The sequence below is a fragment of the Pseudophryne corroboree genome, chromosome 3, assembly GCF_028390025.1.
Source record: "Pseudophryne corroboree isolate aPseCor3 chromosome 3, aPseCor3.hap2, whole genome shotgun sequence".
NCBI classification, from domain to species: domain Eukaryota; kingdom Metazoa; phylum Chordata; class Amphibia; order Anura; family Myobatrachidae; genus Pseudophryne; species Pseudophryne corroboree.
Genome location: NC_086446.1, coordinates 85,540,689 through 85,554,873, shown reverse-complemented (window position 1 = coordinate 85,554,873; position 14,185 = coordinate 85,540,689). Strand labels below are relative to the sequence as shown.

General features: G+C 46.7%; 1 pseudogene; it reads left to right on the top strand.

Annotated features, from left to right (window-relative positions):
* The first annotated feature begins 214 nt into the window (after positions 1-214).
* Positions 215-14,185, top strand: part of LOC135057191 (kinesin-like protein KIF15-B) — a 30,334-nt pseudogene continuing 16,363 nt past the window's right edge.

Here is a 14,185-nt window from a genome sequence, read left to right as displayed (position 1 = left end):
TTACTCCCATGGACATCATTATGTTATTCTTTTGCTGTGTAATCACCACTTTATTATAATGATCCTATTCATATTCGTATCAAATTCATTAGACAGAGCAAAAATATGTAAATTAATAAATGAGTGTGTGGATATATTGTGACTGTTCCATTGCAAGAAGGTTTATACTAAAAGAAAATCGTGAAGTTAATCTTAATGATAAAATAGTGAAGGGATGAGTGATAAGGGGTGAGTGTATTGGGAAAAATTATGAAACACTTGTAAATGTATTTATATGAACCTTAGGGGATATTAATAATAAGTTGTTAATTGTGAATGTCACATTGATCATAAAGGTGTGTTCTTTGGAAAGCTTAATTGGTGTATGTGATTGTGGTCCACACTAAAACAAACGGTGTACGTGATTGTAAATGCCCAAATCCACGAAACACAAAAAGTGAAAAAACAGTGAGAGGGGAAGGGGAGGGGAGGGAGAGGGAGGGGAAAGAATCAAATTGAATCTAAATGTGAAAGAATACGTATTGGTGTTCACATAATGGTGTCGAACTAAGATGAAGCGGAGTAAAGTGTAAAAGTGTCTGTATATCAAAAGTGAATCTATGAGTTTTATATTGTTTGGAATGGGTTTATATAAGAAGAGGCAGATGATACTGGAGCAGCCTAATAGTGGGAGAGGAGATATTCGGTCTCATCTGAGGAAAGGTATGTAACTATTTTCTTCATTAAGACCGTAAGGTGTTAATGTATTCATAAGGAAAATCAGTTTTGTTTCTTGTCTGAGTAATTCTCCATCTATATCTCCCCCCCTGATGTTTAGATTGACTCTTTTCATTCCATATGCTGTGAGAAAGTTGGGATTGTTATCATGGTACCTGAGAAAATGTCTCGCTATAGGAGTAAGGGGTCTGAAGTTGCGGTGATCTTTCTCTGCATTTCTAATGCTACCTAGATGTTCTAGTATCCTCTGTTTAAGGGGCCTTTTTGTTTTTCTCATAGTTGAACATGCTTTACATCTTCCACAATTCGTTGACGAATTGTGGAAGATGTAAAGCATGTTCAACTATGAGAAATGTCAACACATATAAAGATAGATTTGGAAAAACATGGAACATCCAAGAACATATCGATTGCAACACAACAGCAATCATTTACAATCTTCAATGTCCCTGCAATTTAAGCTATATAGGAAAAACAAAAAGGCCCCTTAAACAGAGGATACTAGAACATCTAGGTAGCATTAGAAATGCAGAGAAAGATCACCGCAACTTCAGACCCCTTACTCCTATAGCGAGACATTTTCTCAGGTACCATGATAACAATCCCAACTTTCTCACAGCATATGGAATGAAAAGAGTCAATCTAAACATCAGGGGGGGAGATATAGATGGAGAATTACTCAGACAAGAAACAAAACTGATTTTCCTTATGAATACATTAACACCTTACGGTCTTAATGAAGAAAATAGTTACATACCTTTCCTCAGATGAGACCGAATATCTCCTCTCCCACTATTAGGCTGCTCCAGTATCATCTGCCTCTTCTTATATAAACCCATTCCAAACAATATAAAACTCATAGATTCACTTTTGATATACAGACACTTTTACACTTTACTCCGCTTCATCTTAGTTCGACACCATTATGTGAACACCAATACGTATTCTTTCACATTTAGATTCAATTTGATTCTTTCCCCTCCCTCTCCCTCCCCTCCCCCTCTCACTGTTTTTTCACTTTTTGTGTTTCGTGGATTTGGGCATTTACAATCACGTACACCGTTTGTTTTAGTGTGGACCACAATCACATACACCAATTAAGCTTTCCAAAGAACACACCTTTATGATCAATGTGACATTCACAATTAACAACTTATTATTAATATCCCCTAAGGTTCATATAAATACATTTACAAGTGTTTCATAATTTTTCCCAATACACTCACCCCTTATCACTCATCCCTTCACTATTTTATCATTAAGATTAACTTCACGATTTTCTTTTAGTATAAACCTTCTTGCAATGGAACAGTCACAATATATCCACACACTCATTTATTAATTTACATATTTTTGCTCTGTCTAATGAATTTGATACGAATATGAATAGGATCATTATAATAAAGTGGTGATTACACAGCAAAAGAATAACATAATGATGTCCATGGGAGTAAAAAGTAAAAAATAAAACTTTTGAATTATGCCCAGCATTAGTGTTTATTTCTCATAACTTTCCTGAGCCATAACGAATCATCTTAGCAAGCAGATAGGTGATCCTCAAAAATGTCTGAGACAATCATATATATAGAATGGGAGCCGTGGTCATGTGACCCAGAGCTCGGACTTCAGATCCGTACTCTCACCCAGTCAAACCAAAGACTAAGGGGATATATTAAAAGAGGGGACTTTTGGAGCGAGTATGTGTAAGAACAATCCCTCTATACAGTAGAATACTGCCCGAATAGCTGACTTCATGCGCCGTATATCGGCATTTGATTACTTTGGTCTAGCAATAAGAGACTCAGTGACACGCACCACCCTTTCTGCCCATGCGCCACTGAGCCCCTAGCCCTGTGAAACTCCTGTCAATCAAGGGAGTGAGGCGGGATAAACGTGATGCGGCAGCGGGCGATAGGTTGTCCCGCATGAGCAGGGATTCTGATTGGCCGCTGAGTCATCCCAGTGGGTTTAAAAAGCGGACCCGGAAGGCAATCGGCTTGCCTCTGACGAAGCTAAATAGCGAAACGCCGCGTTAGGTTGCTGTAGCTTATGTGAAAATGATGGACTCTATATTTACTTTAACTTTTATTTCAATCATGTTGTAATATTGTGAACATCAATCATATGTGAATGCACCTAGAGTGACCCACTGTTTAGATATTCTTAGTGCTTGACTGCCCCACAGTGGTAGTAAAAGATAGTGTTGAAGAGACACTGTAAAAATTATATATGCATTTCCCAGAATCCTTAATACTTGGAGTATAGAGATAGTGAGATTATATATGCTACCACACTCCAAGATTTTGCTATCCAATATCAAGATAAGGGAGTTTGCATAGTACACTCCTTTGGGATAAGGAAACTTTATCTATAAGGAGTATTTATACAGTTACTATATCCCAACACTTCTCTCCCTCAGTGTATTAGTTTAACCTGAGATTTGGGAGCCACTTATCATTCCCCATCTCAGTGGTACAAAGATAGATATAACATCACGTTGAATGGGATTTTTCCATTCACACTACCACTTATGTGAGATAGGAGGGACTTTTGGAGCCTTAAGTGGATAGGTCCACAATAAATATATCTAAACAAATCACTATATATATATATTTAGATATATTCACAAGAGGCTTGGCAGTGGGCGCTAGCACCTATTAATGTATTTCTTATACAGAATATATAAGTTTAACTAACAAGTCTAACTGTGAGGCCTAGAGCTCGAGGTGCATGACACTTTTTGAGGACATTGGGAATCCCACCCATTAGGGCATAATTTAAGAAACAAGAATATATGTAAAATAAACCCATAAAGTCCCACAGATTTAATATTGATTGATATGTTTACTGGAGATCATACTGTACCCAAGATTGGATGTCATATTATGTTACATTAATACATTGGGCACAGACCCTTTGCTCTCCCTTTATTCTGTGAATTTCTTCAGAAAAAAGAAAAAATATTTCATAGAGTCCTTTCACATATAGCGTTTTTTTAATACACATTTTCATTCTTTTTGACACCTCTACACTTTCTCTTTTAAATAAATTCTTCGCTTTTTATGCATATCTTTTACTTGGAATACTAATAAAAGTTATATTTTAGCTACCGTATATTTTTTGTGCACCACATTTTGGACATTTTCCTTTCTTCTTTGAATCATGTGACTGCCACAGAATGCGCAAGCTGAATTGTACTACAAATCCAGCGAGCAATAGTCTGCTTAGAAGCAGGAGCACCCAGCTTGTTGGGTGCGTACAGGATAAATAGCGAGTCAGATTTTCTGACTCCAGCCGTCCTGGAAACATATATTTTCAGGGCCCTGACAACGTCCAGCAACTTGGAGTCCTCCAAGTCCTTAGTAGCCGCAGGTACCACAATAGGCTGGTTCAGATGAAACGCTGAAACCACCTTTGGGAGAAATTGAGGACGAGTCCTCAATTCTGCCCTGTCCGTATGAAAAATCAGGTAAGGGCTTTTACAGGATAAAGCCGCCAATTCTGACACACGCCTGGCTGAAGCCAGGGCCAACAGCATGACCACTTTCCATGTGAGATATTTTAAGTCCACAGTGTTGAGTGGTTCAAACCAATGTGATTTTAGGAAACCCAAAACAACATTCAGATCCCAGGGTGCCACTGGAGGCACAAAAGGAGGCTGTATATGTAGCACTCCCTTAACAAACGTCTGGACTTCAGGCACTGAAGCCAGTTCTCTCTGAAAGAAAATCGACAGGGCCGAAATCTGGACCTTAATGGATCCTAATTTTAGGCCCATAGACACTCCTGCTTGCAGGAAATGCAGAAATCGACCCAGTTGAAATTCCTCAGTCGGGGCCTTTTTGGCCTCGCACCACGCAACATATTTCCGCCAGATGCGGTGATAATGCTTTGCGGTTACATCCTTTCTCTAACGTCCTAAGTGGATGCTGGGGACTCCGTCAGGACCATGGGGAATAGCGGCTCCGCAGGAGACAGGGCACAAAAATAAAGCTTTAGGATTAGGTGGTGTGTACTGGCTCTTCCCCCTATGACCCTCCTCCAAGCCTCAGTTAGGTTTTTGTGCCCGTCCGAGCAGGGTGCAATCTAGGTGGCTCTCCTAAAGAGCTGCTTAGAAAAAGTTTTTAGGTTTTTTATTTTCAGTGAGTCCTGCTGGCAACAGGCTCACTGCATCGAGGGACTTAGGGGAGAGAATTTCAACTCACTTGCGTGCAGGATGGATTGGATTCTTAGGCTACTGGACACCATTAGCTCCAGAGGGAGTCGGAACACAGGTCTCACCCTGGGGTTCGTCCCGGAGCCGCGCCGCCGACCCCCCTTACAGATGCTGAAGATTGAAGGTCTGGAAACAGGCGGCAGAAGGCTCTTCAGTCTTCATGAAGGTAGCGCACAGCACTGCAGCTGTGCGCCATTGTTGTCACACACTTCACACCAAGCGGTCACGGAGGGTGCAGGGCGCTGCTGGGGGCGCCCTGGGCAGCAATATTTAATACCTTTATGGCAAAAGAATACATCACATATAGCCATTGAGGCTATATGTATGTATTTAACCCATGCCAGATATCTAAAACTCCGGGAGAAAAGCCAGCCGAAATAGGGGGCAGGGCTTATTCTCCTCAGCACACAGCGCCATTTTCCTGCTCAGCTCCGCTGTGAGGAAGGCTCCCAGGACTCTCCCCTGCACTGCACTACAGAAACAGGGTAAAACAGAGAGGGGGGGCATTTTTTTGTGATATTTTGATATATTTAAGCTGCTATAAGGAACAACACTTATATAAGGTTGTTCCCATATATATTATAGCGCTTGGGTGTGTGCTGGCAAACTCTCCCTCTGTCTCCCCAAAGGGCTAGTGGGGTCCTGTCTTCGATAAGAGCATTCCCTGTGTGTCTGCTGTGTGTCGGTACGTGTGTGTCGACATGTATGAGGACGATGTTGGTGTGGAGGCAGAGCAATTGCCGATAATGGTGATGTCACTCCCCAGGGAGTCGACACCGGAATGGATGGCTTTGTTTATGGAATTACGTGATAATGTCAGCACATTACAAAAATCAGTTGACGACATGAGACGGCCGGCAAACCAGTTAGTACCTGCCCAGGCGTCTCAGACACCGTCAGGGGCTGTAAAGCGCCCTTTACCTCAGTCGGTCGACACAGACCCAGACACAGACACTGAATCTAGTGTCGACGGTGATGAAACAAACGTATTTTCAAGTAGGGCCACACGTTATATGATCACGGCAATGAAGGAGGCTTTGCATATCTCTGATACTGCAAGTACCACAAAAAGGGGTATTATGTGGGGGGTGAAAAAACTACCTGTAGTTTTTCCTGAATCAGAGGAATTAAATGATGTATGTGATGAAGCGTGGGTTAACCCAGATAGAAAAGTGCTAATTTCAAAAAAGTTATTAGCATTATACCCTTTCCCGCCAGAGGTTAGGGCGCGCTGGGAAACACCCCCTAGGGTGGATAAGGCGCTCACACGCTTGTCAAAACAAGTGGCGTTACCGTCTCCTGATACGGCCGCCCTCAGGGATCCAGCTGATAGGAGACTGGAAACTACCCTAAAAAGTATATACACACATACTGGTGTTATACTGCGACCAGCCATCGCCTCAGCCTGGATGTGCAGTGCTGGGGTCGTCTGGTTGGATTCCCTGACTGAAAATATTGATACCCTGGATAGGGACAGTATTTTATTGACTATAGAGCAATTAAAGGATGCTTTTCTTTATATGCGAGATGCCCAGAGAGATATTTGCACTCTGGCATCGAGAGTAAATGCGATGTCCATATCTGCCAGAAGAAGTTTATGGACGCGACAGTGGTCAGGTGATGCGGATTCCAAACGACATATGGAAGTATTGCCGTATAAAGGGGAGGAATTATTTGGCGTCGGTCTATCGGATCTGGTGGCCACGGCAACTGCCGGAAAATCCACCTTTTTACCTCAGACCCCCTCCCAACAGAAAAAGACACCGTCTTTTCAGCCGCAGTCCTTTCGGTCCTATAAGAACAAGCGGACAAAAGGACAGTCATATCTGCCTCGGGGCAGAGGAAGGGGTAAGAGAGGGCAGCAAGCAGCCCCTGCCCAGGAACAGAAGCCCTCTCAGGGTTCTGCAAAGCCCTCAGCATGACGCTGGGGCCTTACAAGCGTACTCAGGAGCGGTGGGGGGTCGACTCAAGAATTTCAGCGCACAGTGGGCTTGCTCACAGGTGGACCCCTGGATCCTGCAGGTAGTATCTCAGGGTTACAGGTTGGAATTCGAGAAGTCTCCCCCTCGCAGGTTCCTAAAGTCTGCTTTGCCAACGTCTCCCTCAGACAGGGCGACGGTATTGGAAGCCATTCACAAGCTGTTTTCTCAGCAGGTGATAGTCAAGGTACCCCTCCTACAACAGGGAAAGGGGTATTACTCCACGCTATTTGTGGTACCGAAGCCGGACGGCTCGGTAAGACCTATTCTAAATCTGAAATCTTTGAACCTGTACATACAAAAATTCAAGTTCAAGATGGAGTCACTCAGAGCAGTGATAGCGAATCTGGAAGAAGGGGACTTTATGGTGTCCCTGGACATAAAGGATGCTTACCTGCATGTCCCAATTTGCCCTTCACATCAAGGGTACCTCAGGTTCGTGGTGCAAAACTGTCATTATCAGTTTCAGACGCTGCCGTTTGGATTGTCCACGGCACCTCGGGTCTTTACCAAGGTAATGGCCGAAATGATGATTCTTCTGCGAAGAAGAGGCGTATTAATTATCCCTTACTTGGACGATCTCCTGATAAGGGCAAGGTCCAGAGAACAGCTGGAGGACGGAGTAGCACTAACCCGACTAGTGCTGCAACAACACGGGTGGATTCTGAATTTTCCAAAATCTCAGTTGACCCCGACGACACGTCTGCTGTTCCTGGGAATGATTCTGGACACGGTTCAGAAAAAGGTGTTTCTTCCGGAGGAGAAAGCCAGGGAGTTATCCGAACTTGTCAGGAACCTCCTAAAACCAGGGAAAGTGTCTGTGCATCAATGCACAAGAGTCCTGGGAAAGATGGTGGCTTCTTACGAAGCGATTCCATTCGGCAGATTCCACGCACAAACTTTTCAGTGGGATCTGCTGGACAAATGGTCCGGATCACATCTGCAGATGCATCAGCGGATAACCTTATCGCCACGGACAAGGGTGTCTCTTCTGTGGTGGTTGCAGAGTGCTCATCTGTTAGAGGGCCGCAGATTCGGCATACAGGACTGGGTCCTGGTGACCACGGATGCCAGTCTGAGAGGCTGGGGAGCGGTCACACAGGGAAGAAACTTCCAGGGAGTATGGTCAAGCCTGGAGATGTCTCTTCACATAAATATACTGGAGCTAAGAGCGATTTACAATGCTCTAAGTCTGGCAAAACCCCTGCTTCAGGGTCAGCCGGTGTTGATCCAGTCGGACAACATCACGGCAGTCGCCCACGTAAACAGACAGGGCGGCACAAGAAGCAGGACAGCAATGGCAGAAGCTGCAAGGATTCTTCGCTGGGCGGAAGATCATGTGATAGCACTGTCAGCAGTATTCATTCCGGGAGTGGACAACTGGGAAGCAGACTTCCTCAGCAGACACGATCTACACCCGGGAGAGTGGGGACTTCATCCAGAAGTCTTCCACATGATTGTGAACCGTTGGGAAAAACCAATGGTGGATATGATGGCGTCCCGCCTCAACAAAAAACTGGACAGGTATTGCGCCAGGTCAAGAGACCCTCAGGCAATAGCTGTGGACGCTCTGGTAACACCGTGGGTGTTCCAGTCAGTGTATGTGTTCCCTCCTCTGCCTCTCATACCAAAAGTACTGAGAATTATACGGCAAAAGGGAGTAAGAACGATACTAGTGGCTCCGGATTGGCCAAGAAGAACTTGGTACCCGGAACTTCAAGAGATGCTCACAGAGGATCCGTGGCCTCTACCTCTAAGACGGGACCTGCTTCAGCAGGGACCGTGTCTATTCCAAGACTTACCGCGGCTGCGTTTGACGGCATGGCGGTTGAACGCCGAATTCTAAGGGAAAAAGGCATTCCGGAAGAGGTCATTCCTACACTGGTAAAAGCCAGGAAGGAGGTGACTGCACAACATTATCACCGCATTTGGAGGAAATATGTTGCGTGGTGTGAGGCCAGGAAGGCCCCCACGGAGGAATTTCAACTGGGTCGATTCCTACATTTCCTGCAAACAGGATTGTCTATGGGCCTCAAATTGGGGTCCATTAAGGTTCAAATTTCGGCCCTGTCGATTTTCTTCCAGAAAGAATTGGCTTCAGTTCCTGAAGTCCAGACTTTTGTAAAAGGAGTACTACATATACAGCCCCCGGTTGTGCCCCCAGTGGCACCGTGGGATCTTAATGTAGTCTTGGATTTTCTCAAATCCCATTGGTTTGAGCCGCTCAAATCGGTGGAGTTGAAGTATCTTACATGGAAAGTAACCATGCTACTGGCCCTGGCTTCAGCCAGGAGAGTATCAGAATTGGCGGCTTTATCATATAAGAGCCCATATCTGATTTTCCATACGGACAGGGCAGAACTGCGGACGCGTCCTCATTTTCTGCCTAAGGTGGTGTCAGCGTTTCACCTGAACCAGCCTATTGTGGTGCCTGCGGCTACTAACGATTTGGAGGATTCCAAGTTGTTGGACGTGGTCCGGGCATTGAAAATATATATTTCAAGAACGGCGGGAGTCAGAAAGTCTGACTCACTGTTTATATTGTATGCACCCAACAAGATGGGTGCTCCTGCTTCTAAGCAGACGATTGCTCGTTGGATTTGTAGCACAATTCAACTTGCACATTCTGTGGCAGGCTTGCCACAACCTAAATCTGTCAAGGCCCATTCCACAAGGAAAGTGGGCTCATCCTGGGCGGCTGCCCGGGGGGTCTCGGCATTACAACTCTGCCGAGCTGCTACTTGGTCAGGGGCAAACACGTTTGCAAAATTCTACAAATTTGATACCCTGGCTGAGGAGGACCTTGAGTTCTCTCATTCGGTGCTGCAGAGTCATCCGCACTCTCCCGCCCGTTTGGGAGCTTTGGTATAATCCCCATGGTCCTGACGGAGTCCCCAGCATCCACTTAGGACGTTAGAGAAAATAAGAATTTACTTACCGATAATTCTATTTCTCGTAGTCCGTAGTGGATGCTGGGCGCCCATCCCAAGTGCGGATTGTCTGCAATACTTGTACATAGTTATTGTTACAAACAAATTCGGGTTGTTATTGTTGTGAGCCGTCTGTTCAGAGGCTCCTACGTTTGTCATACTGTTAACTGGGTTCAGATCACAAGTTATACGGTGTGATTGGTGTGGCTGGTATGAGTCTTACCCGGGATTCAATATCCTTCCTTATTGTGTACGCTCGTCCGGGCACAGTATCCTAACTGAGGCTTGGAGGAGGGTCATAGGGGGAGGAGCCAGTACACACCACCTAATCCTAAAGCTTTATTTTTGTGCCCTGTCTCCTGCGGAGCCGCTATTCCCCATGGTCCTGACGGAGTCCCCAGCATCCACTACGGACTACGAGAAATAGAATTATCGGTAAGTAAATTCTTATTTTCTGGCTTTTATCAAAGTAGGGATGACTTCGACTGGAATGCCTTTTTCCTTTAGGATCCGGCGTTCAACCGCCATGCCGTCAAACGCAGCCGCGGTAAGTCTTGGAACAGACAGGGTCCCTGCTGGAGTAGGTCCCTTCTCAGAGGTAGAGGCCACGGGTCCTCTGTGAGCATTTCTTGAAGTTCCGGGTACCAAGTCCTTCTTGGCCAATCCGGAGCCACGAGAATAGTTCTTACTCCTCCCCGCCGTATAATCCTCAGCACCTTGGGTATGAGAGGCAGAGGAGGGAACACATACACTGACTGGTACACCCACGGTGTTACCAGAGCGTCCACAGCTATTGCTTGAGGGTCCCTTGACCTGGCGCAATACCTGTCCAGTTTTTTGTTGAGGCGGGACGCCATCATGTCCACCTTTGGTTTTTCCCAACGGTTTACAATCATGTGGAAGACTTCTGGGTGAAGTCCCCACTCTCCCGGGTGGAGGTCGTGCCTGCTGAGGAAGTCTGCTTCCCAGTTGTCCACTCCCGGAATGAACACTGCTGACAGTGCTATCACATGATTTTCCGCCCAGCGAAGAATCCTTGCAGCTTCTGCCATTGCCCGCCTGCTTCTTGTGCCGCCCTGTCTGTTTACGTGGGCGACTGCCGTGATGTTGTCCGACTGGATCAGCACCGGCTGACCTTGAAGCAGAGGTCTTGCTTGGCTCAGAGCATTGTAAATGGCTCTTAACTCCAGGATATTTATGTGAAGTGATGTCTCCAGGCTTGACCACAAGCCCTGGAAGTTTCCTCCCTGTGTGACTGCTCCCCAGCCTCGCAGGCTGGCATCTGTGGTCACCAGGACCCAGTCCTGAATGCCGAATCTGCGGCCCTCTAGAAGATGAGCACTCTGCAACCACCACAGGAGAGACACCCTTGTCCTTGGGGACAGGGTTATCCGCCGATGCATCTGAAGATGCGATCCGGACCATTTGTCCAGCAGGTCCCACTGGAATGTTCTTGCGTGGAATCTGCCGAATGGGATTGCTTCGTAGGAAGCCACCATTTTTCCCAGGACCCTTGTGCATTGATGCACTGATACTTGGCCTGGTTTTAGGAGGTTTCTGACTAGCTCGGATAACTCTCTGGCTTTCTCTTCCGGGAGAAACACCTTTTTCTGGACTGTGTCCAGGATCATCCCTAGGAATAGAAGACGTGTCGTCGGGATCAGCTGCGATTTTGGGATATTGAGAATCCAACCGTGCTGCCGCAGCACTACTTGAGATAGTGCAACCCCGACTACCAACTGTTCCTCGGATCTTGCCCTTATCAGGAGATCGTCCAAGTAAGGGATAATTAAAACTCCTTTCCTTCGAAGGAGTATCATCATTTCGGCCATTACTTTGGTAAAGACCCGGGGCGCCGTGGACAATCCAAACGGCAGCATCTGAAACTGATAGTGGCAGTTCTGTACCACAAACCTGAGGTACCCTTGGTGAGAAGGGTAAATTGGGACATGGAGGTAAGCATCCTTGATGTCCAGAGACACCATATAATCCCCTTCTTCCAGGTTCGCGATCACCGCTCTGAGTGACTCCATCTTGAATTTGAACCTCTGTATGTAAGTGTTCAAAGATTTTAGATTTAAAATAGGTCTCACCGAGCCATCCGGCTTCGGTACCACAAACAGCGTGGAATAATACCCCTTTCCCTGTTGCAGGAGGGGTACCTTGATTATCACCTGCTGAGAATACAGCTTGTGAATGGCTTCCAATACCGCCTCCCTGTCGGAGGGAGACGTCGGTAAGGCAGACTTTAGGAAACGGCGGGGGGGAGACGTCTCGAATTCCAATTTGTACCCCTGAGATACCACCTGAAGGATCCAGGGGTCCACTTGTGAGTGAGCCCACTGCGCGCTGAAATTCTTGAGACGGGCCCCCACCGTGCCTGAGTCCGCTTGTAGAGCCCCAGCGTCATGCTGAGGACTTGGCAGAAGCGGGAGAGGGCTTCTGTTCCTGGGAACTGGCTGTTTGCTGCAGCCTTTTTCCTCTCCCTCTGCCACGGGGCAGAAATGAGGAGCCTTTTGCCCGCTTGCCCTTATGGGGCCGAAAGGACTGCGCCTGTTAATACGGCGTCTTCTTATGTTGAGAGGCTACCTGGGGTAAAAATGTGGATTTCCCAGCAGTTGCCGTGGACACTAGGTCCGATAGACCTACCCCAAATAACTCCTCCCCTTTATAAGGCAATACTTCCATATGCCTTTTGGAATCAGCATCACCTGACCACTGCCGCGTCCATAACCCTCTTCTGGCAGAAATGGACAGCGCACTTACTCTTGATGCCAGTCGGCAAATATCCCTCTGTGCATCACGCATATATAAAAATGCATCTTTTAAATGCTCTATAGTCAGTAATATACTGTCCCTATCCAGGGTATCAATATTTTCAGTCAGGGAATCCGACCACGCCACCCCAGCACTGCACATCCAGGCTGAGGCGATTGCTGGTCGCAGTATAACACCCGTGTGAGTGTATATACATTTTAGGATATTCTCCTGCTTTCTGTCAGCAGGTTCCTTAAGGGCGGCCGTATCAGGAGACGGTAGTGCCACCTGTTTAGACAAGCGTGTGAGCGCTTTATCCACCCTAGGGGGTGTTTCCCAACGTGCCCTATCCTCTGGCGGGAAGGGGTATGATGCCAATAACCTTTTAGGGATTATCAGTTTTTTATCGGGAGAAACCCACGCTTCATCACACACTTCATTTAATTCCTCAGATGCAGGAAAAACTACAGGTAGTTTTTTCTCAAACATAATACCCTTTTTAGTGGTACTTGTACTATCAGAAATGTGTAAAACATTTTTCATTGCCTCAATCATGTAACGTGTGGCCCTACTGGAAGTCACATTCGTCTCTTCATCGTCGACACTGGAGTCAGTATCCGTGTCGGCGTCTGTATCTGCCACCTGAGGTAGCGGGCATTTTAGAGCCCCTGATGGTCTTTGAGACGCCTGGACAGGCACAAGCTGAGTAGCCGGCTGTCTCATGTCATCAACCGTCTTTTGTAAAGAGCTGACACTTTCACGTAATTCCTTCCATAAGCCCATCCACTCAGGTGTCGACTCCCTAGGGGGTGACATCTCCATTATAGGCAATTGCTCCGCCTCCACATCATTTTCCTCCTCATACATGTCGACACAGTCGTACCGACACACAGCACACACACAGGGAATGCTCTGATAGAGGACAGGACCCCACTAGCCCTTTGGGGAGACAGAGGGAGAGTATGCCAGCACACACCAGAGCGCTATATATATGTTGGGATAACACTATACAGAGTGTTTTTCCCCTTATAGCTGCTGTTTATATTATACTGCGCCTAATTAGTGCCCCCCCCTCTTGTTTTACCCTTTTCTGTCGTGCAGGACTGCAGGGGAGAGTCAGGGAGACGTCCTTCCAGCGGAGCTGTGAGGGAAAATGGCGCCAGTGTGCTGAGGAGATAGGCTCCGCCCCCTTCTCGGCGGACTTTTCTCCCGCTTTTTTCAGGAATCTGGCAGGGGTTAATACACATCCATATAGCCCTGGGGGTTATATGTGATGTATTTTAGCCAGCCAAGGTGTTCATATTGCTGCTCAGGGCGCCCCCCCCCCCCAGCGCCCTGCACCCATCAGTGACCGGAGCGTGTGGTGTGCATGAGGAGCAATGGCGCACAGCTGCAGTGCTGTGCGCTACCTTGGTGAAGACTGATGTCTTCTGCCGCCGATTTTCCGGACTTCTTCTTGCTTCTGGCTCTGTAAGGGGGCCGGCGGCGCGGCTCTGGGACCGGACTCCGAGGCTGGGCCTGTGTTCGGTCCCTCTGGAGCTAATGGTGTCCAGTAGCCTAAGAAGCCCAAGCTGGCTGCAAGCAGG